The following is a 27,661-nucleotide window of genomic DNA, read 5'->3' on the forward strand; positions in this document are numbered from 1 at the left end:
TATATATATCATCTGTGAAGCAAACCATTCTCTCAAATGTAAAATAAATTAAAGATACTGTTATTCATTTAGTAACTGATTTAAAGTGCAGTAATAAAGACAGGGATTAAGCTACAGAACAAAGTTTGGAAAAGAAATGGAACAACGCTCTGCTTACTTTTTATAGCTATTTTTCTCTGACTTAGATACTCCTGAAAGATTTGGAAGGAGGCAAGCTTATGAGGGAAACCTGTCTTCTATGCTGAATGTCCAGAGCTAAACTGATTAGAGGAAATAAATGGGCAACTGCAATAAAAATCCCTATTAATGTTCACAATCAGTCCTGGAAAAATTAACTTTAGTCTTGGGAATGGCATTTTTTCCCCAGACAGGGGTCTCACTGTGGAGACCCAAAAATGTGAGTCGATTCCACCTTGCCTGAAGGTCAGAGAGGTTGAGCTTATTTTTGCTTTTTAAAGTTGTTGACAACAGGTGTGGCTACAAAACAAGATATCCTGACCTAGGCTGTGGTTACTTTGTGTTTTGGACATTAAGATGGACCACAGAGGTAGATCCACTCCACCCTGACCAAAGGTCAGAGAATTTGAGCCTATTTCTGCTCCTTCTTTTAAAATAGGAGGCTTGATCTAGGGTGGGCTGCCTTCAGGATACTTGGTCTAGGGTGGGTTCACTGCCTAAATAATAGAATGCTTTTCTCATGAATTAATAGCTTGATGTCTCGAAGTATTGAAGCAAGTAATTGTTCTGGTTGTTCTTTGTATCATATTAGTCTTTTGCCTTCTTCCCCGCTTTGGTATTGGGGTATAAAAGTGTATGGAAAAATAAACACGAGCAGACTCAGTACTCAGAACTCAGGATTTGCTGAGTTACCCTCCCGTTACTATCCTATGTCTCTGTGATTCCTTCTTATCTTTGCTCCTCTTCTAAACCTCATGCCCCTACCCTGGAATGTCTATGGTTGGACTGCAGCAGAAGTTACCCCCAAAAGGTGGCTCACGACATCTCACTATGTAGCTCTGGTTGTCCTGAAACTCACTATGTAGAACAGGCTGACCTCAAATTCACAGATTTGCCTGTCTCTGCCTCCCAAGTGCTGGGATTAAAGAAAGGCATGTGTTACTATAACCGGCTACTTACTACCCTACTTTTAAACACTGTAGTGTCTCAAATCTTAGTCTTGGGATCTCATGTCTCTACCCTTTCTCCCTCCATGACATGAAACCATCCAATCTAATCTCTTTCAATTTGCAAACTTAAATTTCTAATCCATCCCCCCCCCTTTTTTCCCCAAGATTCAGGGATCTGCAGGTTTGTTTGTTTTTTTTTCCAATTAGAAGCCTAATATGTATCCCAACATTACTATATCCAAAACTTTTATCCTCTAAAATCTTTTCCTTCAGTTTTATCCATCACAGCAAGCTCTATCCTTCTGGTACTCATGCTTAACCTCCCACTTTTTCTCATTCTCTGCACCCTGCTTTCTCACCTTGTCAACAAATACTGCTGACCTTATGCAGTTACTTATTACCGCTGTGATCTAACAGCCTCTCACCTAGATGAGCACAACAGTTTCCTAAATGTTTGGTTGTTTCTGTTCTTGTTCACCTTTGGTCTTTCCTCCCAAAGTGGAAAGTTTTTTAAAAGTCAGTCATAATCACTTTCTGTTCAAGTCCATCCTTCCTTATCCCTTACACCAAAAGCTAATATCCACAGTCACTGTGGTAGTTTGAACGTAACTGGTCCCCATAGTTTATAAGGAATGGTACTATTAGGAGGTATGGATTTATTGGAGTAGGTGTGGCCTTGTTGGAGGAAGTGTGTCACTGTGGAGGGTAGGCTTTGAAGTCTCCTTTGCTCAAGCTGCTCCCTGTGTCACAAGTCAACTTCCTGTTGCCTGCAAGATGTAGGACTCTCAGCTACTCCAGCACATCTGTCTGTATGCTACCATGCTCCCCATCATGACAATGGACTGAACCTCTGAACTGTAAGCGAGCCACTCCAATGAAATGTTTTCCTTATAAGAGTTGTCAGGGTCATGGTCTCTCTTCACAGCAATAAAAACCCTAAGACAGTCACCTTCTAAGATCTTGCTTGACCACCTTTCTGGGCTCATCCTCTATTACTATCACTCCATTTCAATGATAGGTTTCGTTCAACTACCTCCAGCATGCTCCAGCCAGCCCTGGGCCTACAATACCCTGTACTGTCTGCATACATCATTCACTGACTGCCTTTCTGCTGTTTAAAAGTCACCTTGTCAGTGACTCTTCCTAAGGAGCCCCTGAACAAGTGCAACTCTTCCCCACACTCCCCTTCCTATTTTCTCTTCTTCATCACTTACCATCAAACACGCTTTATGTCTTTTTATCCTTATGGTTGCATCTAAAATGTATGTTTTATAAAGACAGAAATTTTTGCCTATTTTGTTCGCTGGTGTATTTCTAGGACCTACAGTAGTGAATGGCATTATATAGTCATACACATATTTGATAAATGAGTAAAATCATAACCTTCTTTCAGATGAAATTATCAACAAAACAAACATTATATTGAAAGGGGCCATGGAAAGTTCTCAATTTTCTTATTTTATAAACCTAGTTAAGAATGGCAGTTAATGCAGAATCAGAACTACTGATCAGTCTTTTCTAATCTTTAGCCCCTTAGAAACGCTTAAATATAAATTAGTCAATCACAGACACTGTTACAGCAATGTGAAATGGACAAAGAAACCATCTTTTATTCTTTGTATAGGCTTGTTTATAAATCTCCATTATATTTTCTGTAAACTATGTGCTTTTAGGGGGCTGGAGAGATGGCTTAGAGTTAAGAATATTCATTGGTTTTCCAGAAGACCTGGATTTGATTGCCAACACCTACATGGCAGCTCACAACCATCTACTACTCCAGTTTCAGATGATCCAATACCCTTTTCCAGCCTCCCAGGCAGGCACCAGGCATTCATAGTGCAGACATACCTTCAGGCAAAATACCTACACACTTACTAATAATACATTTTTTTAAAAAGTATATGCCTTTTATAAAGCCTGAGGTTAGGATGATGGATATGACTATAGAAGGATGACCCAGAGATTTGTGTGTGTGTGTGTGTGTGTGTGGTGAGGGAACAGTTGTATATGTTGACTATGGTAATGACTGCAAAAATAATGTGATAAAATTTGGTCTTTATAATACATAAACACAAAATACATGTAAACAATGATGTAATCCTGGGAAAGTATGCAGACAGCATCATGTCAGTGTCATGGTTTTCATACTGTACTAGAATTANCCAGGAGTAATGGTAAATGGGACTTCTCTGTATCAAGGCTACAACTTCCTAAGGATCTATAAATGTTTCAAAATTTAAACACAAACACATAGCCACTGAAGCAGTATGAATAGAGACACGAATGAGTGTAGCATCTCAGACTTTCAATTTTCAAGTCCTTTTTCTTCAGTCCCTATAGAAGCAATTACTCCTTTTTATACATATTCTTTAAGTAGATGCACAGTGAATAATAAATGTTTCACTGTGTGCATACAGATGCACACATATACAATTAATTTTCTTATACTAATACTGATATGCTATAAACATGCAGTTCCCCACCCCCATAGTCTGAGTGAAGCCAGGCATGATGGTACATCAGGGGGTCAAGGTAGTCATAGCTCTTTGAGTTCAAGGCCAGCCTGGACTAAACAAGTTCCATGCCAGTTAGGATACATAGGGAGAAACTGTCTTAAAAAAAAAAAAGGTGTCTGAAAATAATCCCAGGCATTAACACTCCTATTTTTCATTTTATGGCTATATGACACTTCATTGTGCCATTATTTTTAAACCGGATCATATTAAGAACCATTTATGGCTTTTGATAATATAATTAATACTAAAACGAACAAAGGAAAATCCTTTAAAATGACTAAATTAAAAAGCATGAGCATTTATCATTTTAGTAAGTCAACTCACCTTCTAAAGAAGTTGCGCATGCACCCATTCCTGCCCATGGTACAGAGGAAGAATTCTACACATCCTTGTCATACTGCTCAATCTTTGTCAATCTAGTAAGTGAAAATTGCCCTTGTTTAAATCTGTACTTTGATAACAGAAATTACCTGTTTTGTTTTCTTGGTTTGGTTTGTGCTCTCTGCAACCAGGCCTCACTCTGTAGCAAAAACTAGCCTCCATATCGCAATCCTCTCAGTAGCCTGAGGGCTGGGATTATAGACATGTGCCACCTTGCCTGGATCAGAATAATTTCTTTCAAAGAGCACTTATGTGTGTCAAGGATTGCTATGAGAGCTTCCTGTATAACTCCTCTAATTCTCATAACATTCTGTTGAGGAAGAATTGATATGTTTTAATTTTATTCGTGAAACCACAAAGTAGTTTTTAAAAACTTGATATTTAAGATTACACTTCAAGTGAGAAAATGTACAAACCCAAGCGTTCTTATCTTGACATCTAAACATGAAAAACAATATCTTAAGGCTTTTTAGCTTTCAGCTAGTGTGATGACTCAGTGCACAGAGGTGCTTGCCACCAAGTCTAATGACCTGATTTCAATCTCTAGAATCCATAAAGAAGAGGTAGCCAATGTCTACGTGCTGTTTTCTAACCTGTACATAGACATACACAAACAACACATACACACACACATACACACACACATACACACACATACACACAGAGAGAGACAGAGAATGAATGCCTTCCTAAAGTCTTAGCTTTCTAGGAAACTTTTCCTATATTTAAAATCATTTGTATTTCTTTTAACATGACATGCACATTTATGGTTTCTGCCATTTTTCTATTGGTTCTTTTTGTTTATTCATTAATTTATAAATTTATAAGCTATCTCTGCAGTAGCAGAAAAATTGGCCTTTTATAATAATGCTACCCCTCCACAAAGTTAAAACATATATGTACTGTGGACTCCAGCCATTTGTACTAAGTATTTATCTAAGAAAAAATGAAAACTTTATCCATATTAGATTGATATACTACTATTCATAATAGCTATATTTATAAGTAAGGTTTTAAAGAACTCCCAAGTCAATAAATAAATGATTAAACATTTTTGTGTTTATGTATCACGAAAATTTACTACTCAACAATTTAAACACAATGACAAACACAATGATGCACCTTGTGCTGACTAGTTTTATGACAATTTGACAAAAGACAGAATTAATTTTAGAAGAGGGAACCTCAATTGGGAAAATATCTCTTACCAGATTGCCTCTTGAGAAACTTGTTCATTTTCTGGATTGAGAAGGCCAGCTGACTGTGGACAATACCACTCCTGGGCTGATAGTACTAGGTGTTATAAAAAAGCAGGCTAAGTAAGCCAGTAATCAGTATCCCTCCGTGGTCTCTGTATCAGTTCCTATCCTGCTTGAGTTTCTGCCCTGATGTCCCTTCATAATGTCTTACAAGTTGTAGGATTGAATAAATTATTTCCTCCCCAAGTTGCTTTGTTTTTTCAAGACAGCAAAAGAAACCCTAAGATACACCCCTATAATACTAGTTTGGGCTGCTATAAGGAGATTGTGAGTCCAACTTGGGCTACACAGTGCCAGACCAAGCAACATAGTGAGACAAACATCAGTACCAGAAGAAATCAATGAGACAGACAACAGAGAATTTAAAAGTAATTATGTCAAATAAAATAAGAGACAGGTCGCTCTTCCCCAAATTACATGGTATCTGACTGATTACATTCATATAAAACTGGAGAAAATGCAAAACCACCTACTGACCAAAGGCAGGCCAGTGATCTGAGTTGGTGGGATATGGTACATGAAGAGACTTAACAGAAGGATTACATCTAGACATTTCTGGAGATGGTAGGTTTATTTACAACCCTGAATACAAAGGTTTCCAAGTACTCAGAGATATCTCTGAAAAAAATTATTAAACTGTATGCTTTAAATACATGGAATTTATTATATGTCAACCATACCTCAGTGAAGTTATTAAAAAAGCAGGTGTACTCCTGATATATTTTCTTGATGTAGTAAATAAATAGTGGTATTTCATTTCATTGACCTCATTTATGTTCACCATATATAACACAAGCAAATGTCAAACACTGCTTCTGATTCTGCTTTGAAACCTACTTCTCTCATTGTCATAATTCAATTTGACAAGGAGTATTCTGACTCTCAGAAACTAGTACTCTTTTGTCTATGTATTTTATGTATATAGGTGTTTTGTTTGCATGTACGTCTGAAAAGGGCCCTGGAGTTGATGAGAAGAATCACATGAGATGACAGTTACAGATGGTTGTGAGCTACCATGTGAGTGCTGGGAAATGAACTCAGGACCTCAGGAAAAACAGCCAGTGCTCATAAACACTGAGCCATCTCTCCAGCCCCAGAAACTAACTTTTTAAAAATTTTATTTCTATTTTTGTTGTTGTCGTTGTTGTTTTTAGAGACAGGGTTTCTCTGTGTAGCCCTTGCCATCCTGGAACTTACTTTGTAGACCAGGCTGGACTCAAACTTAGATTCACCTGCCTCTGACTCCCAAGTACTGGGATTTAAGGAATGTGTCACCACCACTGGGTGAAACTAACATTCTTATCATTGTCAGCTAAATCTTGGAAGCCAACCCAAACAACTTTCTGGTTGGGGCAAATATGGCATGCTGAGACAAAACAGAGAAATAAACTTACTGCAGAGATGGAGAAAACACGATTACCCAATTCTTCTATCTTAGATCTTTGGTATCTCCATATGGCTTAAGTCAGTCACTGATAAACTCACTAATACAGCATGTGGCATCTGCTATGTATTAGACACTGTTAAAGTATTGGGAATAAAATAATAGGCAACAGGGTTCTGTGATAATAAAAACAACTTAATGGTATACCTTCAAAATCACTGGCTGACTTTAGAAGTTAAAATTATGTGTGCTTGACAATAAATTTATGTAGTGATAGCTGTTTTATGTTTCTTAAAGGCTTAATTCACTTTATTTTTATCATATAAAAACCCTTATTTGGTGGTCATAGCTGGAGCCTTGGTCCTCTGAACAGAGACTCTGCCGGGGGTTTTTACAAGGTGGTCAGTGAATTCCTGTTAAGGAGACTTGGTGAACACAGTCTCTTTCCAGAGGTTGGGGGTCAGGTAGCTGTAGGTTTTAGAGATGGCATCAAAGGTGGCCTTGGCAAAGTTGCCCAGGGTGGCAGTGCAGCCCCTGGCTAATGTGTAGCAGTCATAAATACTGGTCATCATCAGTAGCTTCTTGGGCACAAGAGAGAGATTATGCCAGTGTCTTTGGGGGCAGGGAAGACATGTACCAACACAGAGCCACATTGGCCTGTCACTCTGCAAGGAACAGTGTGGGGCTTGCCAATTTGTTCCCCCAGTAGTATCTCCACATAGGGACAACAGAAGGCTTGGCCAAGATAATGGCCTCTCAAATAGCAGTGGCTACCTCTTTGAAGCAATTAACACCAAGACCAACATGACCACTGTAGTCCTCAATAGCGACAAAAGCCTTGAACCTAGTCCACGAGCCAGCCCAAGTTGGCTTCTGCACTGGCATGATCTTTAGAACCTCATCCTTTAGGGACATGCCCAGGGGCGGGGATTCAATAATCTCAGATTCCTTAATGGGCAGGGAGAACAGGTAAATCTCCTCCAGGGAGTTGATCTTCATGTCCTTAACCAAGTGGCCCAGCTTGGTGACCAGGATCCACTCTTTGTCTTCAGCTTTACCTCCATGAGCCCCATGGCCACAGCCCTAAGACTACTGCCAAATACTCCATGGAACACCAGAAGATCCTTCTTCCCCAACTCCCCTGTTCTCTGGGCCCTTCCACTGCACTGGTGTCTGCTGTTTGGTGCAGGGAAGGAGGGAGGAGGAAGAAGAAGAAAGAAGGAAGAGGAGGAAAAGGAGAAGCAGCAGCAGCAGATAATCAATGTAAAAACAGCTTTTATTTGTAGTCTATATTGCAGTGTGAAAAAGGACTTTAAAAGAAGTTTCCTGGAAAACTACCAGATCACACTAGTATTTAACTCCCATTAAGATATAATAATGTATGTGACGATGAAAATATAACCTTATGCCATATTTGGCTTTTCCAGTGACTGAATCACCCAGCTGTCATTAGTACAATTACGTTAATATATGCTAGAAATTTGGCTTCTAAATATGAGCAAATGAATATAGTGTTACATGACAGTATAACACAACATTATACACCTAGTTCTGATATTTTTCTAGTAGATGTATGCTCAGCAAATTCACACAAGATATTTTATTTTTAAATTTTAAGTAAAATAGTAACTGAAGAATAGCAATTTGCATTGCAGGGATACCTGACACACACCCACAATCCTACCCCGCTTCCACCCCAGATGAAGTAGCAACAAAATCTTCTCATAGTGGAAGCCATTAGAGTCACTGAAGGCAAAGAGTGCTTTTATACTTGTCCCATGTTTTCCCTGAGTAAAAGTCAATGGTAACAGATGACAATAGTGGTTTGATTTTAAGGCAGGCTAAGTGGTGACTCCCCATTAAGCATGATAAAGAATTTACAGGGAGTAGAGGATCAACTGATGACTGTAAACTAACTTCCACTACAGCTCAATTATAGACATATTTCTCAAGCACACTAAAATAAATTCTATCTTTTTCACTAAATTATTTGTTTATACTAGTATGACAAGGTTAAAAAAAAAAGACAAAGACACTGGCATGGACAGAGAAACAATCAAAAACAAGGAAGGCTGATCAACAGGGAAAGTGCTTACAACGAAGCTCCTGACAACACACAAGGTGGAAGGAGAGAACCAACTCCTAAAGGTTGTCTTCTGAACACCCCCACGGTGGGTACATGGATACCCCCACAACCCACACACACCTCCTACACAATAAGTAAATGTAACCAAAAATTTTAATTGTGGGAGGATAATATTAAGAATACAGGGATGAACTAAGTCTGGTAGCACAGACCTTTATCTCAGCTATTAAGGAGGCAGAAGCAGGAGGATCGCATTTCTTTTTAATATAATAGTTAACAAACCATAAGGCCTAATTTCAGAGACTGATAAGTACAGATGTCCCTATTAATATGTGATATTAGATTAATTCATAAATGTTACAAGTAAATGAAAGTAAGTGCCTAAGAGAAAGTTTTGGCAACTGGCATTATAGTTGATGAAGAAATTTTTAAAATAACAATAATTACAAAACCAGGTTGGAACTGGAAAGCTCCTTAAAGAAGCAAGCACTACGCAGCAGGTGTTTTAATGCACATGAAGAAAAGAGTTCTTTACTTTCATTTAAACTGCTGAGAAGGTCTTCATTATGAAGCAAAACCCCATCTACCCCCCCTCTAACCTTCATTCTTGTCCCTACTTACCTCCTCTGGGAATGCAAGGTATATTTAATCCTCTGAGTACCACTCAAGTTTGTTTGTTTCACAAAATTACAGACTTGAGTCAGGAAGCACCTTAGACATTATCCAAGTACCCAAATTAAAAAGCATTACCACTATCCTGCTGAAGTCTTTCTTACTGGATGAACAACATGAAATACCTTGATTACTTTCCAAGTATCTGTTTCAAAACATCTTTCCTTTATGATTATTCTCCAAATAAATTACTAATGTCCTCTTTAAAATATGGCAAAGAGAATTAAAAACCTAAGCTAATGCAAAAAAGAAAATGACAATAAATATGTTCTAGACAATAGACAAATCAATGGAGTTGAAGTAGATGTTAACTTTTTAGATAGTTAAACCACAGACACATTACCTTCAAACAAGAAGTAACACTCAAGTTAGAAACACTTTTTTGCTTAAAATAGATAGATAGATAGATAGATAGATAGATAGATAGATAGATAGATAGGGAGGGAGGGAGGTAGGGAGGGAGGTAGGGAGGTAGGGAGGTAGATGATAGAAAGAAACAAAAGCGCTGGTGTTTGCCCTCTAAATCTCCTACTCTGTATCTGTGAAGTCTTTAAAGTCCTTAATTGTAGAGCACAGCCTTGTCAAAAACCTATGCATCAAATTCAAATGTTTCAAATATTTTCTTAAATACAGGCTATTGTTCAAATTATTAAAAATATGATTAGATGAGGATCCTGATTCTGTATATGAACTAGTACTCTAATTCTGAAAGACAGACATTGCAAAACAAAAAACAACAACAACAACAAAAAAAACCCAAAAACCTCTGTATGGGTGAGGAAAGCATTTTAAGGCATGCCACTAAGAATGAATGTGCTGCTATTTCATTTGTGTGTGTAAGTATGTGTGAGTGTGGCATATGCACACTGGTGTACATACCTGTGTGTGGATGTAGATGTCAGAGAAGGGCTCCTGGTGTTGTCTTCTAACACTTTCTGCCTTGTTCCTTTGGAACAGTATTTCCTACTCAACCTGAAGCTTATGTCTCCCTCTGACTGGACTGGCAACCATGGAACCCCAGAGATCTTCATGTCTCCACACCCTTTAGTGTTGGGGGTTACAAGAGCGAGCAAGAGTCATCAGCTTGTTACGTGGGTGCTGAGATCTGAACTCTGATTCTCGTGCTTCACAGTAAGTGCTTTTCAACTACTGAGTCATCTCTCTAGACCCTGCTGCTTCATTTTAACATGCTTATTAACAATTAAACTTTGGATAGGGTCTTTTAATAAATTACAAGTACCTACCTGTGTTATTATTCAAGACATACTTTTTAACTTGCTTACAAAAACAACAGAATTGTCAAATGCTATGTGTATCTTTAGAGGTACCTTTCTTTGGCTATAAATGAGAACTAAATAAAATGACATATATAAGACACTTAGTGTCTAGGTCATATGAGAACTCCAATTCTGATATGTACTGCCACAGTAGTTCTGCTGTCCCTACCAGTTTATCTACCCTGGCCTGGAAAGAAGAGACGCCGTCAGAACCTGTTCTAATTCTTTGTAAACTCAAGCTGATTCCTAATGATCGGAACCTTCTTTGTAAATACAAACAATACATGTTTAATAATATAATAATCTGTTCAAGGAAGGACACCAAACTTACCAGTTTGTTAATAATATTATATTCAACCTTTGCTTGTTTTCCAACATTGTACACTTCAGCAGCTAACACACTTATATGTAGCAGATATTCCCACCAAAAGTTGTTGAATTCCTTTTTCAAAATTGTTCTGCGTTTCTTGGTTTTGATAACTATACAAACTAAGTTGCTAGCTTTAGGGGATGCCAAGTGGTGGGTATATGGCAAAAGGAATTCTCTACACTATTCAATTTTACAAAAGCATACAGTTTCAAAATAGAAGACTAATGCTGGGTGGTAGTGGCTCACACATTTAATTTCAGCACTCAGAGGCAGATTTCTGAGTTTGAAGCCGCCTGGATTACACAATGAGTTCCAGAAGAGCCAAGGCAACACAGAGAAACTGTGTCTCAAAACAACAACAAAAATCGAACATTAAAAAATGTATAAACATTTTCTACCTCTAACAAATTCTTTTTGTAAAACTCCCCCAAATATTACAAATTTCTATTAGGTATAAATTCCTTCAGAGGTCCCACCACTTTATTATCCATTTTGAACAGGACACCTGATATTATTCCTACTGATCTTGAGTCACACAAGATAGTTTTTAGTAAATAAATCATCCCTAAATTTTATTTTTAGAAACAGAGGACTTAAAAAAAACTTACTGACAAAGCAAGTATCTTCTCCCTAAACTATTAAAACACTCTAGACTCCAATAAAAGGCATATTTTATTATTTGTTATTTACTATGTGGGGATATATGCATGTGTGTCTAAGTGCCCATAAAAGGCCATAAAAGTGTATCAGATTTTCTGGAGCTGGAGTTAGTTGTAAGCCACCTGTCATGGGTGCTGGGAACTGAACTCAGGTCCTTTGCAAGCACTCTTAATTGTTAAGCCATCTCTTCATTCCCAATCTAACTCTTATTGCTCAAACCACTTATTCAGCAATCACATTTAAATCAAGCTTAAAACAATCTTTGATGTATGATACAAAATTACTACTATATTACTAGCATGAAAATCTTATAGAAATACTACTTTAAAATGTTTATACCAAGGGCTGATTAGCTTTTTAATTAGGCAAACAAGAGTTTAGGAAAATGATGGCTTTTATTTGAAATTTTTCTACCTCAAACTCTATTAACTAAGAATATCATGAAAATTCTGCTAAAACTTAACTACAAGCAAAGAAATACTAAAATGTCTAATATAGAGTTTTCTCCCTAAATGTTCTTCTGAATACCTTTTGTACTTTAAATAATTTCTTTTAGATATCAACTGTCTAACTTTTTAAAATTGGCTTTCCTTCTAAGAATAGTACTACAGAATCGGTACTATAAACAGAAGTGCTACTGTCAAAGAATTGATCTAATAATAAAAAGAGCTAAGGCCACTTGTCTTATAGAAAATTACTGCCAAATGCTGCCAGACCCTGCTTTTCTTCCTTCTGGGCCACTAGCCAAATACTAATCATTTTTAGACCCTTTCTAATTTTTAGTACACAATATGATATACCATACCATCTAAATCAGTCAGTATTTTAGATGAATGTTCTCTAAAATTCATCTCATATTCTGGCATATATATATATATATACACACACACACATATCATGGACACACACGTTACGTACATACACACTTATATGCACACACTAACACACATACACACATACATTACATACATAGTGTTCCATATCTACTCGTTTACACTGAAGATTCAGCCAACCCAGGGTTGGAAGTACTGGGGGGAACCATACACCGAATGAACATGTACAGACTTTTTTCTAATCATTATTTCCCAAACAATAGAATCTAATACCTTTTTGTATAGCTTTTATATTATATTAGGTGCTAATAAGTAACCTAGAGAAGACAACTTGGGCACTATACAACTTTGTATACAAGCCATTATTCATAGATAGTGGTATCTGTGGGGCATCCATAATTAATCCTTGAGCATCCTGGGGAATTGATGCATACACATGAACATCTACTATCTGTAGTACACACAAAAACGAGATAATAGTGACTGCAGCTGAGACTCAGGCCTTTGAAATTTTATGATTTTGTGATAACCATTCAATAATTTTCTCTATTTTAGGGGAAGATGAGCCAGGAGTGATGGTACACACTTTTATCTGGGTAGGGTCAGACAGATCTGAGTTGGAGGCCAGCCTGGGTCACACAATGAGCTTTCTAGTTTGAAATATCCCCTAAGACAATGCTAGAGGAATTCTTTTTAAAATCTTTCTTGTAACTATTTTAACATTTAATTGTTCTTTTAAAAGTCAATTTATGGCTGGGCAGTGGTGGTACATGCCTTTAATTCCAGCACTCAGGAGGCAGAGGCAGGTGGATCTCTGTGAGTTCATAGCCAGCCTAGTCTAACAGAGCAAGTTCCAAGACAGTTAGGGCTACACAGAGAAACCCCGTCTGAAAAAAAAAAAAAAGAAAGAAAGAAAGAAAAAGACAGAAAGAAAGAAAATCAATTTATGATGTTCAATTTTATTATAATCAAAGAAATACAAAGTAAAATCTTCTGTTTATCAAATTAAAAGTTTTTAAAAACTAATATTCAATTCAGGCAGCATAGAAATCGGCATCCTTCCAGAACACTCCAATGGGAATATGCTCATGCCTCTTTTCCTATCCTATATATCAGGGTGGAGGGGCTGAGATGAAGGCAAAAGATACAGGCCCAAATAGACTAGCCTTCTTCTAGGCAGATCACCATCTGGACTCTGGATGAGATCATGCAGAGAAGCGACCTACTACAAATACCTAATTGCTAATCTGGAGACCTATATAAAATCCTTTGCAGCTCAGAACCTTGTATGTATACTCTATGGGTGCTTGTGTGAGAAGTATATTCAAAGTATCTCCTGGTTATAGCCAAGGAATGAATCTACATGCCCATTAAAACACATATACAAAACTGTTTTCAGTAGCTGTTTTTTCTAACAGCTAAGTACTGCCAACAGTCCAAATATCCAACAACAAAATAGGTACATATGTACACACAAACAAAGGTACAATATACAGCAATGAACAAAAATAAACTATTGCTAATTTTAAAAATTGAATGAAGGTCAGGTGGTGGTGGCACACGCCTTTCATCTCAGCACTCAGGAGGCAGAGATAGGTGGATCTCTGTGAGTTAGAGGCCAGCCTGGTCTACAAGAGCAAGTTCCAAGACAGTTAGGGCTACACAGAGAAACCCCGTCTCAAAAAAAAAAAAAAAAAAAAAAAAAAAAAAAAAGAATAAAGCCAGGCAGTGGAGGCAAATACCTTTATTTCCAGCACTTGAGAAGCAGAGGCATATGGATTTCTATAAGTTTGAGCTCAGCCTGGTCTACAGAGTGAGTTCTAGGACAGCCAGAGCTACATGCAGAAACCCTATTTCAAAAAAAAAAAAAAAGGAATTTTACAGACACTAGGCTAAATAAAGAAAACCATTAAAAAAAAACTTGCTTTTTTTTTTTTTTTGTGGTTCAAGAGAAAATCCAATCTAGACCGATGGTGATGAGAAAGGTAAATTACCTTTGGAAAGTACTAACTAAGAAAGAGAATGAAGAAGTTTATGATGCCATAAATGTTCAGTATCTTTACTTGATTAGACGTTATATATATAAAAATTCATTAAGCTAGCCATTAGAAAGCATTCTTGCACTAAGAACTAGAACAGTAGTTCTTAACCTGTGGTTGAGGTCACATATCAGATTTTTACATTATGATTCATAACAGTAGCAAAATTACACTTATTATTATTTGCTTGTTTGTTTGTTTTTTGAGACAGGGTTTCACTGCAGCTTTGGAGTCTATCCTGGAACTAGCTCTTATAGACCAGGCTGGCCTCGAACTCACTGAGATCCAACTATCTCTGCCTCCTGATTGCTGGGATTAAAGGCATGCACCACTACAGCCAGGCAAAATTACAATTATTTAGTAGCAATGAAATAGTTTTTTGATTGGTGATTGCCACAACATGAAGAACTGTATTAAAGGGTCGCAGCATTAGAAAGATTGAGAACCAATGAACTAAAAGATGACTTCATTCAAATACACAGCCACGTCCCTTCAGGGAAATGATTAGGTTCTATGCTCTTTTTGTAACCCTCTTAGTTGGCATACAGTCACATAAGGCACATAGGAGATTACTGGTAAACCTGATACTAATAACTCAGTAATCTGTGAAGAGACTTTTAAAAAACAGAAAGAAAGAAAGAAAGAAAGAAAGAAAGAAAGAAAGAAAGAAAGAAAGAAAGGAAGGAAGGAAGGAAGGAAGGAAGAAAGAAAGGAAAAGAAAAGAAAAGAAAAGAAAAGAAGAAAGAAAGAGGAAGGGAAAAATAACAAGATTAGGGAAGTAGATGAGTAAAGGCACCGAGGTGTCCCCACATGACAATGATTCAAGTTCTGGATTTTCTCTGAGCCCTGTCCTTAAGACTCTAAGATCCTCAGCATCACTTTTCTTGGAGGGAAAATCAGGAATCATAGTATTCCTTTTAAACACTAGGGTTTTTGTTTTTCGAGACCAAGTTTCTCTCACTATTTAGCCCAGGATGATTTCAAACTCAAAATCTTGCCCCAGACTCCTCAGTACTGAGCTAATGGGTGTGTATCATCATCATACCTGGTTCAAATAATTGTTTGACACCAGTGTTCACAACTAGTTCAGCAGAAAATATCTTACAAATAGGCTGGGTATGTGACTCTAAGGAAACTATTCAACCACTATTGCATATAGAATGTCTTTATGGATATACAGCTCTACTGAAGAGATCCGCATTATGTTGAAAGCAGTGTAAGGATGGAATACAGGGGTCAAGCCTAGGGCCAACGATTAGAGAGCTGCTCATTCTACCCAGAATTAAATAAGAACATAACATCACTGCACAGGTATTGTCACAGAGCAAGGCATCAGATACAAAAAACAAGAGTGCTAAAAAAAAAACAGTAAGATTGTTGTAAAATGCAAAGCTAAACAATTGTTAATACGAGGCTAAAGCCTACAGCCCTGATATCAGTTTGTGGGTAAGACAAGAGAGGATAATCTAGAGGAAGGTGAGTTTAGGAAAGTAGGACAAGTCTGACATGTGAGATTAATTCATCTTGGACACTATGAAGACACTGAGTTTGGCTTCTAGATTTCAAATATGTAAGATGAGATCCAAGTATGTGTAAACAAGCAAGAGGGATTCAAAAATGAACAGCAAATATAAGCCCGTCTTTGAATCCAGAAAAAGAAACAATGTAGCAAACTAATAAACTTAAGAGAATGAATTAGCAAGATGATCTGAGTGAATAACCCAGGGAGATGGGAAGAGGAAGGGCCAGAGAAGAGAAAAAGATCAAAAATGCAGAGTGTGAAGTTCAAGAAATTAAAAAAAAAGTCAGTTTTTACAGCAATACGAGAAGGCATGCTAAGCAGAAGAAAGAATCTAACTGAAGAATCTAATGGTTCATTCAGTAAACAGCTCTCATTAGTACAACTGGAGCTTGAGGTTTATGGTGGAGAAAATGCAGATGAGCCAAAGGGATGATGAAAGGCCTTGTAATGACAGAACTAAATCCTGGAGCTAAAGAACAATGGGTGTTAAGTAAGGAGCAATGAGATCCGCATTATGTTGGAAGGAGTATAAGGGACAGAATACAGGGGTCAAGCCTAGGGCCAGAATTAAACAAGAACAAAACATTATTGCACAGTATTCTACCACAGAGTAAAGAATCTGATACAAAAAAAAAAAAAAACCAAAATGCTAAAAACAATGAGTGCTGTAATATGCAAAGCTAAATGACCCAAAGAAAAGTATTTACCTTCATGAATGTATATTCTAGAATTAAATACTATCTATCTCTATAAGGAAGCTTCTGAAATCAGATGTGTAATATATATATGTAAATTATCTCTCTCTGGTTTTTGTACATGTTACATTACAGGATCTGTAACACAAAAATGGATGCAGTACAATCCCTGGAACTGAGGTTTGTACAGATTATTGACAGGGTTTCTCTTGCATCCATTATTTACATATACGCTTACACACAGAAACCGAGACCCTGAGACACTAAGAAGTATCAAAGGTCACACTATTAGCAGTACAGTGAAGACAAGAATGCATGCCATACATTTCTAGAGATTGCTTTAGTGTATGTTATGATTCTAGAATTTTGAATGATAATTCAAAACCCACTTTGGTACTCTCATTTTCAGTACTGTAATAATGAAACTATAAAACCATTTTTATGGCTTATATGCTTCACAAGAAAAACATATCTATTAAATATGACTATATTGGGCCAAAGAATAAAATATTGTCCTTAAGTCAACACAAGAGCACTTTCCCACCACATACACAAACACACACACCTTTATATATAATCAAATAACCAGTATTTTGAAGTGTTTTTAACATTTAGCTGTACGTCTTTTTTATTTTCTTGTGCTCCCCCCATAACTTTTAGGTAACTATCTTTTCTTCATTAGTACAAACAGACGTGGCAACATTGACAAAAGCCTGAAAAAACTGTATAATCCACAAACTTGCAGTGTTCAAACTGTTTGCATTTTTGGACTTATCTAATTTTCATGTAAGCTGCTCACTGGAATGGATTCAAGGAATGTTCAAGTATGAAATCAGACGGCTCTCTACCACACATCCACCTCCTAAAGACAGCTCCAAACATAGTAAGTTCCATTTGTGTTGCTACAGATTTTCTTCATGCTTACATCATAAACACATTTTCAAAGAGACAACATTTACTTAACACCCAAACTCTACTAATCATAATTTAATTTTTGAAAAAATAATTCTGAAGGCAGAGAGCTGACCTGGTTATCACACCAAATGCCAATATTACTTGCAAGTTATTTAAGGAAAATAATCTGATTCTCAAGGACAGTGGTTTTTCCTCACAACATCAGAATTTAATGATTTTCTTTATTTGTTGCTTCCTTCTCCATGTAGGATACATTACAGCAATTGCTGCACCTCCAATCAGCATCATGCCATCTAGCAGATGAGCCAGTCTGTGCATCTATGAAGTCTGAAAGCTTTTCAAAAAAAGAATTTAATGCTTCAGGATTTTGCCTATTTTGTCATTTGTCTTTCTCTCAAAAAAAAAAAAAACAGTTTGAAGATGTTGATCTACTTCAATTTTTTAGGCTTTGGTTTCAACCAAATACTTTCTCAATTTTCAGTTTTGATGGACATAAAAGCCGATCCAGTACACTGGTGTGAGAAAATGAAAACCAACCTATCCCATCCCAAGACCTACTACCATTCAATACATTCTCTTGGTTGCTTTGTCTTATGACTGCAAAATGCAAACCTTCAGTACCTTCTTCCTAACCTTTCTGATTTAAAGGCAAAAGAAATGACCTTTTTAAAAAACTGACAAAATGGCAAAGCAAACTTCTTTGCTTCAATCACTCTGCTTACATCGTATTTCCTGCGCATGGTAATGTGCCTGCTCCACAGTGATGTTTCCTCAGACTAAGATGACATTAGACTGCCTAACCAGGACAACTGTCAGGCAAATGCACAGACATTCTGACACATATTTTTAAATCACTCACGGGCAGATACATAGAAGTCATTTTAAATTCCACCTAAGTCTGGCAGAGTCATCAAGGACTCTGTAAGATCTAAATTCCAGAAAAACTGATGTACCAGGATTCTCTAAAAGGGCTCGATAGGCCATTCTTAACAGGTTGCCAAAGATGCTTTTGCGGAAATCTGGCTTTGAGACCCCTCTTCCACAAATGCTGTAAAGAAAGGACACTTATTGGCACTATCTGACTACCTAAGACTCAGGCAAATTCAGGACACATTAAACCATGCAGGACCATCCAACAAAAAAGTCCAAATCGCACAGCCGTCCCTACTCCAGGAACTAAATCCTCCCTCAACCTTCGTACACTCGCCTCCAAAAAAAAAAACAAACAACAACAACAACAACAACAACAACAAAAACCCATCCAGACAGCATGCCCAAGTCGGGTATCGCTTCTCCGCTCCGGCGCGTCCCCAAAGGGATCCCGGGGCAAAGAAAACAACAGAACAAACCCACCGTGTCTCCAACTAGGCAACTGCCCCGATCAATCTTCCAACTAAGCACTGAGTCAAATCTCATTTAAAGGAAAGAGACCAGATCGAAACCGTTAGATACCGAAAACCACAAGCTGTGCCGTGGAGTGGCTCCTGAACCCAGGTCTGGCACCCCTGGAGACTCAGAGCCTGCTGAGCCGCGCCCACACGGCGAGATCACTCTCTCCGTCGCCCCGAAAAGGACTGGGGACCGTCACGCACAGTTACCGCCCCCCTCTGGGCGAAGCAGAAACCCCAATACAAACGCCGGTCTCCCCTGGCTCGCTCCCGCCCCCACCCACACCCACCCAGTCGGTTCCTGCCCGGGAGGGACATAGGCAGCGCCCTATCACCCCAAGGCGACCTTAAACAAACACTGGTCTCCGGAACCCGAACACCCTCCTGCTTTACTTCAGGAATGTCAAGCAGACCCCTCCCCGCTCGTAGCTTCCCGTGCCCTCAGGACCTGGCTAAACTGTATTCTGCGCCCCCCAAGTGCCCGGGATCTTCAGAAATGGTCCCCTCGTCCCGGAACCGCGCGATGCCAGCACACGGGCTCTCAAGACACGGGCTGCGCTCCCGCGACCCTAGAGACCCTGGACCGTCCAGGCGGCCACCAACCCCCACCCCAAAGCCGAAGGAGCTCCGGGACCCCCGGTCCCCGCCGCGTCACCGAAATCCCCGCACTCGGAGCGCCGCGCATCCCCGGGAGCCGCCCCCGTCGCGAGCCCGCTTGCCACGGCCGCCCCGGGTCGCCTCCTAGGCGCGACCTGCCGAGCACCCTCACCTGAGGCGCATCGGCGGACAAGCGGCCCCCGGAGCCCTGAGGAAAACTGAAGTGGGCGGCGGAGACACGGCGGCCCAGGCCTGCGCTGCCGCAGCTCCAGGCTCTCGGCGAAGAAGCGCTCGTGTGAGAGAGCCCGCCCGCTCCGCGCGCTACCGGGCAGCCGAGCCGCCGCCGTGCCCGCGGTTCTTCACGCGAGATCCCAGCCACGGTGAGGGGCGAGGCCACGGAGAGGCGGAGACGCCTCGAGCGACAGCCCCGGAAGCCAGTTAGCAGCGATGCAGGAGGCGGGGCCACCACGGGGCGGGGCCATATTGAAGGGCGGGCCCATGTTGAGAGGCGGAGACTTCTTGAGTGACAGTTCCAGGAACCTGTCAGCGATGGCAGCGCGGGAGGCGTGACTCAAAGCTTACTGCGACCAATTGCAAAAGGGAAAAGGTGGTTGTCCCCGCCTCTCATCAATAACAAGCGGGCAAAAAGGTGTTGCTGACCTAAAGAAGTGTCGAGACCTGGGCATTTGTTTGCAAGGTAGTTTAGGTGACGTGGTTTGGGTTAAGTTTGGACCTGCTCGGCCGCCATAGAGCGTCCTGCTTTAGCGGAAAAGCTGAATTTGATGCTGGTAAACTGAGGCGCTGTTACCTTTGTTTACACTGCTATCTGAAGTAAACAGGGAAGTCCCATCTATCAGCCTGAAGTTTACCCTCGTCTGTCTTCCCCCTTTAATATAGATTCCCCTATTTCGGCCTCTCACTTTTTTTACCTCAAATAAGGCGACATTATCATGGATGCTTCAAGCTCCAACCCAGTACATCTCGTCTAACAAAGGTCCCTTCCCATTCATCCATTTGTGCGTTAAACTTAAAGTCTTCCACAAGAGTAGAAACGAAATCTCACTGGTGTGCTAACCTAACAAGTCCCCAAATTACACGACAACATGTTTCTCTGCGGAACTAGGGCCCAGCAGTGTTTGGCACAGGCGGGGCATTGAATAAAAGTGAACGGAATGGACGGAAACTGTGCCACTATCAGGACTGGCCTCAGACATTGGGCTTCCCTAGCCTTTCCTTTACGGTGGCAGCCGTTTCTCCCACACTTAAGCCCTTCTCTCATTATTTTGCCTACCCTGTAGCCCTCATCTTCCCCTAGCCTCCCTTGTCCACAGTAAAAAAAAAAAAAAGTACCCTAACTCTCTCTCAAGGTTAACCCCGCCGTGGTACACTGGATCTCAGCCAGGCCTAGACTGTTCGATCCGCTTCCCCCATTACCAGTGTCTGACTCCTTCCTTCCCCAGACACACGCAGTAGCTCCTATTCTTCGAACAGAACAAGACTGCCCCACCTGTCCTACCCACTCCAGCTGCCTTATCCTTCCAAGAATCCTGCTCCTTGAGGACGTTGAAGTGCATTTGTGATCACTTTCTCACTGCTTACTTCCCCCACTCCAGCGCTGCTTTTGCCCACACAATCTGCTGCTCTCTCGGCTTCCAGAGACCTCTTTCCTATAATAGACAAATGATCCATTTGATGGGACATTTCCCCCAATGGCCTCTCTGAAGCACAGTGACAATGCTAAGGGTAGCTTCCTTTAGTACCTGCCTGTGCTCTTTTAATTTTATAGCCACCTTTTTTTAAAAAGTCCTCTCTCCCAGTTTGAAAATGGTTGACTATTGATGGCCCCTTATCTTATCCCACACCTTGTGCATAATAAGAAAAATGTCCACACACCACTGCACACTCTGAGAACCACAAATTGGTTCAGACAAAAGCTGTGAGAAAAAATCCAGAGGGGAGAGAGGCGGCTGTGAAGCTCGAGCTGGGTGGTGAAATAGTAGGTTGGCCTTTATAAATGAAAGGCAGAAATGGAAGCCTTTCAGAGAAAAATAATGTGAACCAGAATAAAGATAAAAGCCCTTGAGCTGAGCCTGGCTGCAGGTTGGACAGTTCGGTACATAGATTCATAGGCAGGGGAGAGGGGGAAGATCAGAAAGAAGCCAGACGGTGAAAGGCTACCAAGCCATGGTAATTGGTGCTGATCTGGAGTTAAATGGAAAACTTGAACCGATCCCAATATGTATAGGAGCTCTGAGGAAGCTAGGCATGGAAGTACTCCTACCCAGTGTCTACATATATAAAACACATAAAACAAGCTAACATACTGTGAAATTTTAAAGTGCATACCCTTTTGCCTTAACAAATATACTTAGTAAATATCTTGGATGGCCAGGTTGGGATTCAAAATCCTGTTAACAGGGTGAGCGCCTCAGAGCTCCCTGCTGGAACCAGGCAGACTAAAGAGAGAATGCAGAGAGGCCTTCCTCCCAGTGCTTCCTAGCCCACTGTGATAATTAACATTATCAACCTAATAGGCCCCACAAGCATTGGCAAGGCATATGGGCACGTCTGTGAGGATTGATCGAAACTGGATCAACTGAGATGGGGAGGCCCAACCTAAATGCGGGCGGCACCACTACATGGGGAGGATTCCCAGACGATGTGAAGGAAGAAAGGCAGCTGAGCGCAAGCATTCATCTCTCTTTGCTTCCCAACTGATTGCAACGTGGCCTAGTAACTCAAGCTCCCGCCTCCATCACTCCCGGCCACAACGGACTGTAGCCTGTGTGAGTCAGCATAAAGCCTTCCTTTCTTGGGGATCTTGCTTCAACAGTACGTCAAGGAACCAATACACCAATCCAGGCCCACACTACGACGTAACTACCGCTCTGTGGCCTCTTGGGCTCTCATCGCCAAGCTTCGTTCCCACTTTGCCCACTCTAAAGCAGTCATTTGACAAGCACTACGAGAGTCCAGGGAGGGAGCCAGCAAGATGACTCAGGCACGTGAAAAGAACCTTCCAGAACCCAGGATAGAAGGAGAACACTGACTCCTGAGAGCTATGCTCTGACCTCCACACATGTGCCATGGTACATGTGTGTGCACACACTCACAAATAATCTTTAAAGCCAAGAAAAGAGCCTAAGGATGCACACCTCAGGATCTAGGGGGAAGCCCACATGGACCTTGGAAGTGGGCTCAGCGCCGTTTGGGTGGGGAATTCTGCCTTCTGGGTACTTGGAGGAAAGTCTGTCACAGTGCAGCTAACTCGATAGCTCTATGAGCACACAGCTCTCTGCTTAACAGATCCCTGTTCATTATGTAGGCAGGCTGGTTTAAAGAGAGGATGTGCAGACCCAATGAGTCTCTTAGGAGTGACGGGTCCTGCCAGTTTAGATCTTGAAGAATAGATGCATATTTCTATGCTTCTCCGAACTTGGCCCTTGCACTGTTGTCTTAGAGGCAGGAATGTACTAAAGCAAAAACTGCACCCTTGACTTCACATCCATATGGGCCCTCTTCTCTCCAGTGCTCAGTTCCATGGATTGTGTCACTCCAACGCTCCTCTTAATCATTAGTGTATCAGAAATCTGCTGAAAAATTGAACAGAGATGAAGTGCTCTCAGCCGGCAGGGCATCCAACCTCAGAGCACTTACTTTGTGCTTGACATCTAAATAAAAAATGCGTTGGAAGTCAGAAGCCCCCGAAGAGGCTGTGTGCAAAGGGCACACACCGGGGGTGTGTGCTGAAAAGGCAATAAGCCACTGTAGACTGGGCACCTCTCTCACCATCTGTCTTTGTTGTGTTATGCATCAGTCTGTGACCTGACAGTCATCTCTGTTCCCTCAACCTCTCCATCTGCTACCAAGAGCTTCCTTCCTTGTGTTTTGCTCTTAGAGCTGCAGAGGGACCAGAGCCACCTTGGTCTCTGCTTTAGGGATCAAAGCAGAGAATTCCATGGAAGGGTTCTGCTGCTTGGCGGTGATGCTGAGGTGATTTTTAGCAGGTGGGTTTGGCACTGACTTGATCTTGGCACTGGGGTCTGCTCCGTAGCCTTATCATCATCATCTGTGACTGGTTTTTGCCAACTAGCAATAGAAGAGAACCAGCCTGTTTCTTCCTGAGTTTTTACCATCTGCAGCCTGCATTCTGGCCTATTAGTCTGAACGACTACAACTGAACAGTTCTAGCCCTGTTGGTAGGGATGTCTTACTGGTGTCCTGCCCTGAGCAAACCCTGGCAATAGGTACATGCTGGCCAACCTCATCTTCATAAGGGCTACACAAGACAGTAGTCCTCAAAAAGCTGGAAGAAGAGATGAGTCACCTGTAAAAAGCACTTGCTGTTCTTTCAGAGAACCTGAGTTCCATTCCCAGCACCCACAGGGAGGCTTGCAACCTCCTGCAGCTCCAGTTCCATGGGATCCAATGCCATTTTCTGGCTTCCACAGGCACTGCACGCATGTGCAAGCAAAACACTCGTGAACATAAAAATAAAATTGAACGAATGTTTTAAGTTGGAAAAAGAAATCCAGTTGGATCCAACTTCTGCTCTTTTAGAGTTTTCGAGAACAGTTATTTGGTTAGGTTGGAGAGCTGAAGTCCTGTATGAATTGCCCCGGTATCTGCCTCCCCATTTACTGACCCCTGACTACGTCTTTGACTACATTTTGTTGCTCTTTGTGTGGTCATTGTCGAAGATAAGGCTCGAAGGGGGAAATATCAACAGTCTGGTGATGACTTTTAAAGGTTCACGGTTGACTTCATGCAGCTCCTCTCCAGAAATGGAGCTTGCCACCTTTCCCCTCTGCATGAGGGACACCTACTGGCTCACTGCTAGCAAACTATGTCAGAAAAGAGAGCCTGGGACTTCTGGAACCGGATTCTCAGAACCACTGCAGCTTCTCCCTTGATCTCTCTTTCATCACACACTCTGAGGGACCAATTGCATAAGGACCTCCAAACAGGTGTGTACATGGCAATAGACCTGGCCTCCATGAAACACCTATGTGAGTGAGCCACCTTGGTGATCCCAGCCCCACAAAATGAATCTTTAAGGGCTATATTAATATAGAATATATATGTGTGTATGTATTTAGAATTGTTTACAGGTTGTGGTCTGACTAGCCCAACAATAGCCCATCCTGATGGAAAAGTCAAGATTCTGGTAGTTGTTCAGTCCATGGTAGATGTTTCAGCTGGACTTGAGAATCCCTAAAATAGGAATCCCTAAGAAATGTGTTCTAACAATACCAGAAAAGGAATGCCTCAACATCAGGATAGATGAACTTGCCATCAAGAGCGAGAGCAAACAGGCAAAAAACAAAAGCTCCCTTCTTCCATGCCCTTTCATGTGGGCTGCTACCAGAACATGTGGTCCAGATTTAGGGTGGGTCTTCCTATCTCAAATGATCCAATCAAAAGTCAGGTGTGGTGGTGCACACCTTTAATCCCAGTACTCAGGAAGCAAAACAGACAGATGTCTGTGAATTTGAGGTCAGCTTGATCTACACAGAATAGCCAGTGATACATAATGAAACCTTACCACAAAACAAAACTATCCAATCAAGAAAATCCTTTACATATGTGTGCATCTGTTTGAGTTTTAGTTGATTACAAACATAGACAACCTCATGAGAGGTGTTGAGCCAGAACCACGAAGGGAAAGTCTCTCCTGGTCCCCACATAGACTATGTGAGATAATGCATGTCTATGGTCTGAAAACTCTTTATTCAGGATCATTTATTAGGCAGCAAATCTGTAGCTACTGCATTTATTATGAGTAGTTCAATCCGTTCCTACCCTGCACAGAAATCTACCTTCCCACAGCATCAGACACCCACGGAGCAAAGACAATGGAGCAGCAGTCACAACTCACTGCAAAAAAAAAAAAAATGCAAGGGTTTCTACACCCATAGGAAGTAGAAGAAACCCTTTCCCGATGGAAACAAAGATTTGGTGCTTTAAAGTCCCAGCTCTTAAGAGCATTACAGCAAGAGAGAGCATCGAGCATGGAGCCATTTGGAGCAGTTAATAGTAGGTCTTGAGCAGTAGGGGAACCTTTGCCTCTGAAGTCATTTGACAAACCCACCACTTTCAGCCAATCTTGTGGAAAGTATATGTTTCCATAAATACAGAGGGGGAAAAGCATCCTCTTACCCATCTTGATTAGCTCAGAATAAAAACTTGAAAGATCTATCTGTAAGGCTCCTATCAAAAGAAAAGTGACATTTTTAAGGACATGAAGTGTTCATATAAGAAAGGGCCTTGTTTGACAGCAAGAAGATTGAGATTACTTCTGAATATGATAGGATGTCTCTGAAGTCTTAACATGATGAATTGAAATTCAGTAAGTAGTTTCTCTACCTAGTTAAAAATGATGACAAGATGGCTCAGCATATCAAGGCTTGCTACCAAGCCTGATGACCCAAGTTCAATCCCCAGGGCCTGCATGGTAGAAGGAGAGAACTGAGTCCACAAAATTGTCCTCTGGCCTCCAAACATGTGCTTCAGTATGAACTCCCCCCCCCCCCCCCCCCCCCGCACTGTAATTGAATATATCTAATTTTAATGAGAAAAATCATTTATAAAAGGAAAACCATTTAGCCAATTTAGCCAATTAGCCAATAGCCAATTAGCATAATAAACTGCATTTTATACATATATGAGACATAAAGATAGGTCATACATACAGATCATTTACAAACTGACTAGCAGTTAGCTTATAGCTAAGAAAATGCATTTGAATACATACACATCTCCATGGCTCAAATGTGTGGTGGATATTCTATTGCTTTTAGCAATGAGAACAAAAGTTAATTATCTGAACCACAAGATCCCGGGGGAAAAATAAAGCTTTGTTCTCCACCCTTCCTTCAACCCGCTACTGTCAAATATAAAAACAACAAATAACTAAGGGTAGGGCATCATGAAGAGTGGGTGTGGGGGAGAAAACCAAACAAAACCACAACAAAGTCAACACAGTTGTTGCCGAATCAGAAGAAAGAAAAGAATAGATGGAGGACTTTCTCGTAGGACACAAAGACTTCCACTCCCGAAGGCCAACCCTACAGACTGCATGAAAGAATGATTTCTGGACTGATGATCAGGACACTGTTACTGGAAGAAACAGAAAGACTATTTCAATCTTTGACACGGGGAGCCATACGGCTAAGATGAGAATCACACATATAGTACTTATTAAGTAAGTACCTAGTAAATAAGGCTGACCTTGAACTCCTGACCTTCCTGCCTTCACCTCTGGAGTGCTGGGATTATAGATTTGCATTATCATATCTGCTGTGAGGGGTGCTGGGGTTCAGACCCAAGGCTTTGTGGGTGTTGCATAAGCACTCTATGACTGAGCTACATCCCACCCTGTCTTTTGTATTTGTCTTAAACCAACTGGAGATTACTGTCTGAAAAAGTTCTAACATAGGCAGCCAAGGACTATTATAAAGAGAAAATGGGTAGCTCTTGGGGTGAGGGTGGGTGCTTCTTGGTGGAATAAATAATACAGACAAAAGCTTCAAGTTCATAAAAAGGACAAACAAGTCTATGGAGAATAATACATACCAGAGCACAGGTCGAGATCCAGTTGCAGACAGATGTGAAGGTAGTCACGGTCTGAGCTTGATTCAAAACCAAGTCCAAGTCACCAGAAACTTTAAAGCCTAGCAGCGACCCGGCCAACCCCATGCGGGAGAATAACCAGTGTGATCTCACAGGCTGATGTGAAGTAGGGACACCCCAAGAATGAGACAATGAGGGCAGATGCCAAGAACAGATTTCACCCAAGATGTGTGACCTCACCAGGAGGGAACTTCTCAGCAAGGCAGTGCAGTCAGTAGATAATAGAAGATAGTAGATAGATAATAATTTTAGTAGATAATAGAAGGGAACTCTCAATGTTCTGACTTGAGTGATTGAATATCTTAGAA

At 40.7% G+C, this 27,661-nt stretch overlaps 1 protein-coding gene across 1 annotated transcript in view; it reads right to left on the minus strand.

Moving 5' to 3' along the window:
• Nucleotides 1–20,090, minus strand: part of Glce (glucuronic acid epimerase) — a 70,530-nt gene extending 50,440 nt beyond the window's left edge. The window contains exon 1 of the mRNA XM_050151895.1: nucleotides 19,894–20,090. The gene's annotated coding sequence lies outside the window, so the exon portion shown is untranslated. The remainder of the gene's footprint in view (nucleotides 1–19,893) is intronic.
• Between the last annotated feature and the right edge of the window lie 7,571 nt (nucleotides 20,091–27,661).

This window comes from Alexandromys fortis, unplaced genomic scaffold, assembly GCF_014885135.2.
Source record: "Alexandromys fortis isolate MF-2015 unplaced genomic scaffold, M_Fortis_MF-2015_v1.1 scaffold_70, whole genome shotgun sequence".
NCBI classification, from domain to species: Eukaryota; Metazoa; Chordata; class Mammalia; order Rodentia; family Cricetidae; genus Alexandromys; species Alexandromys fortis.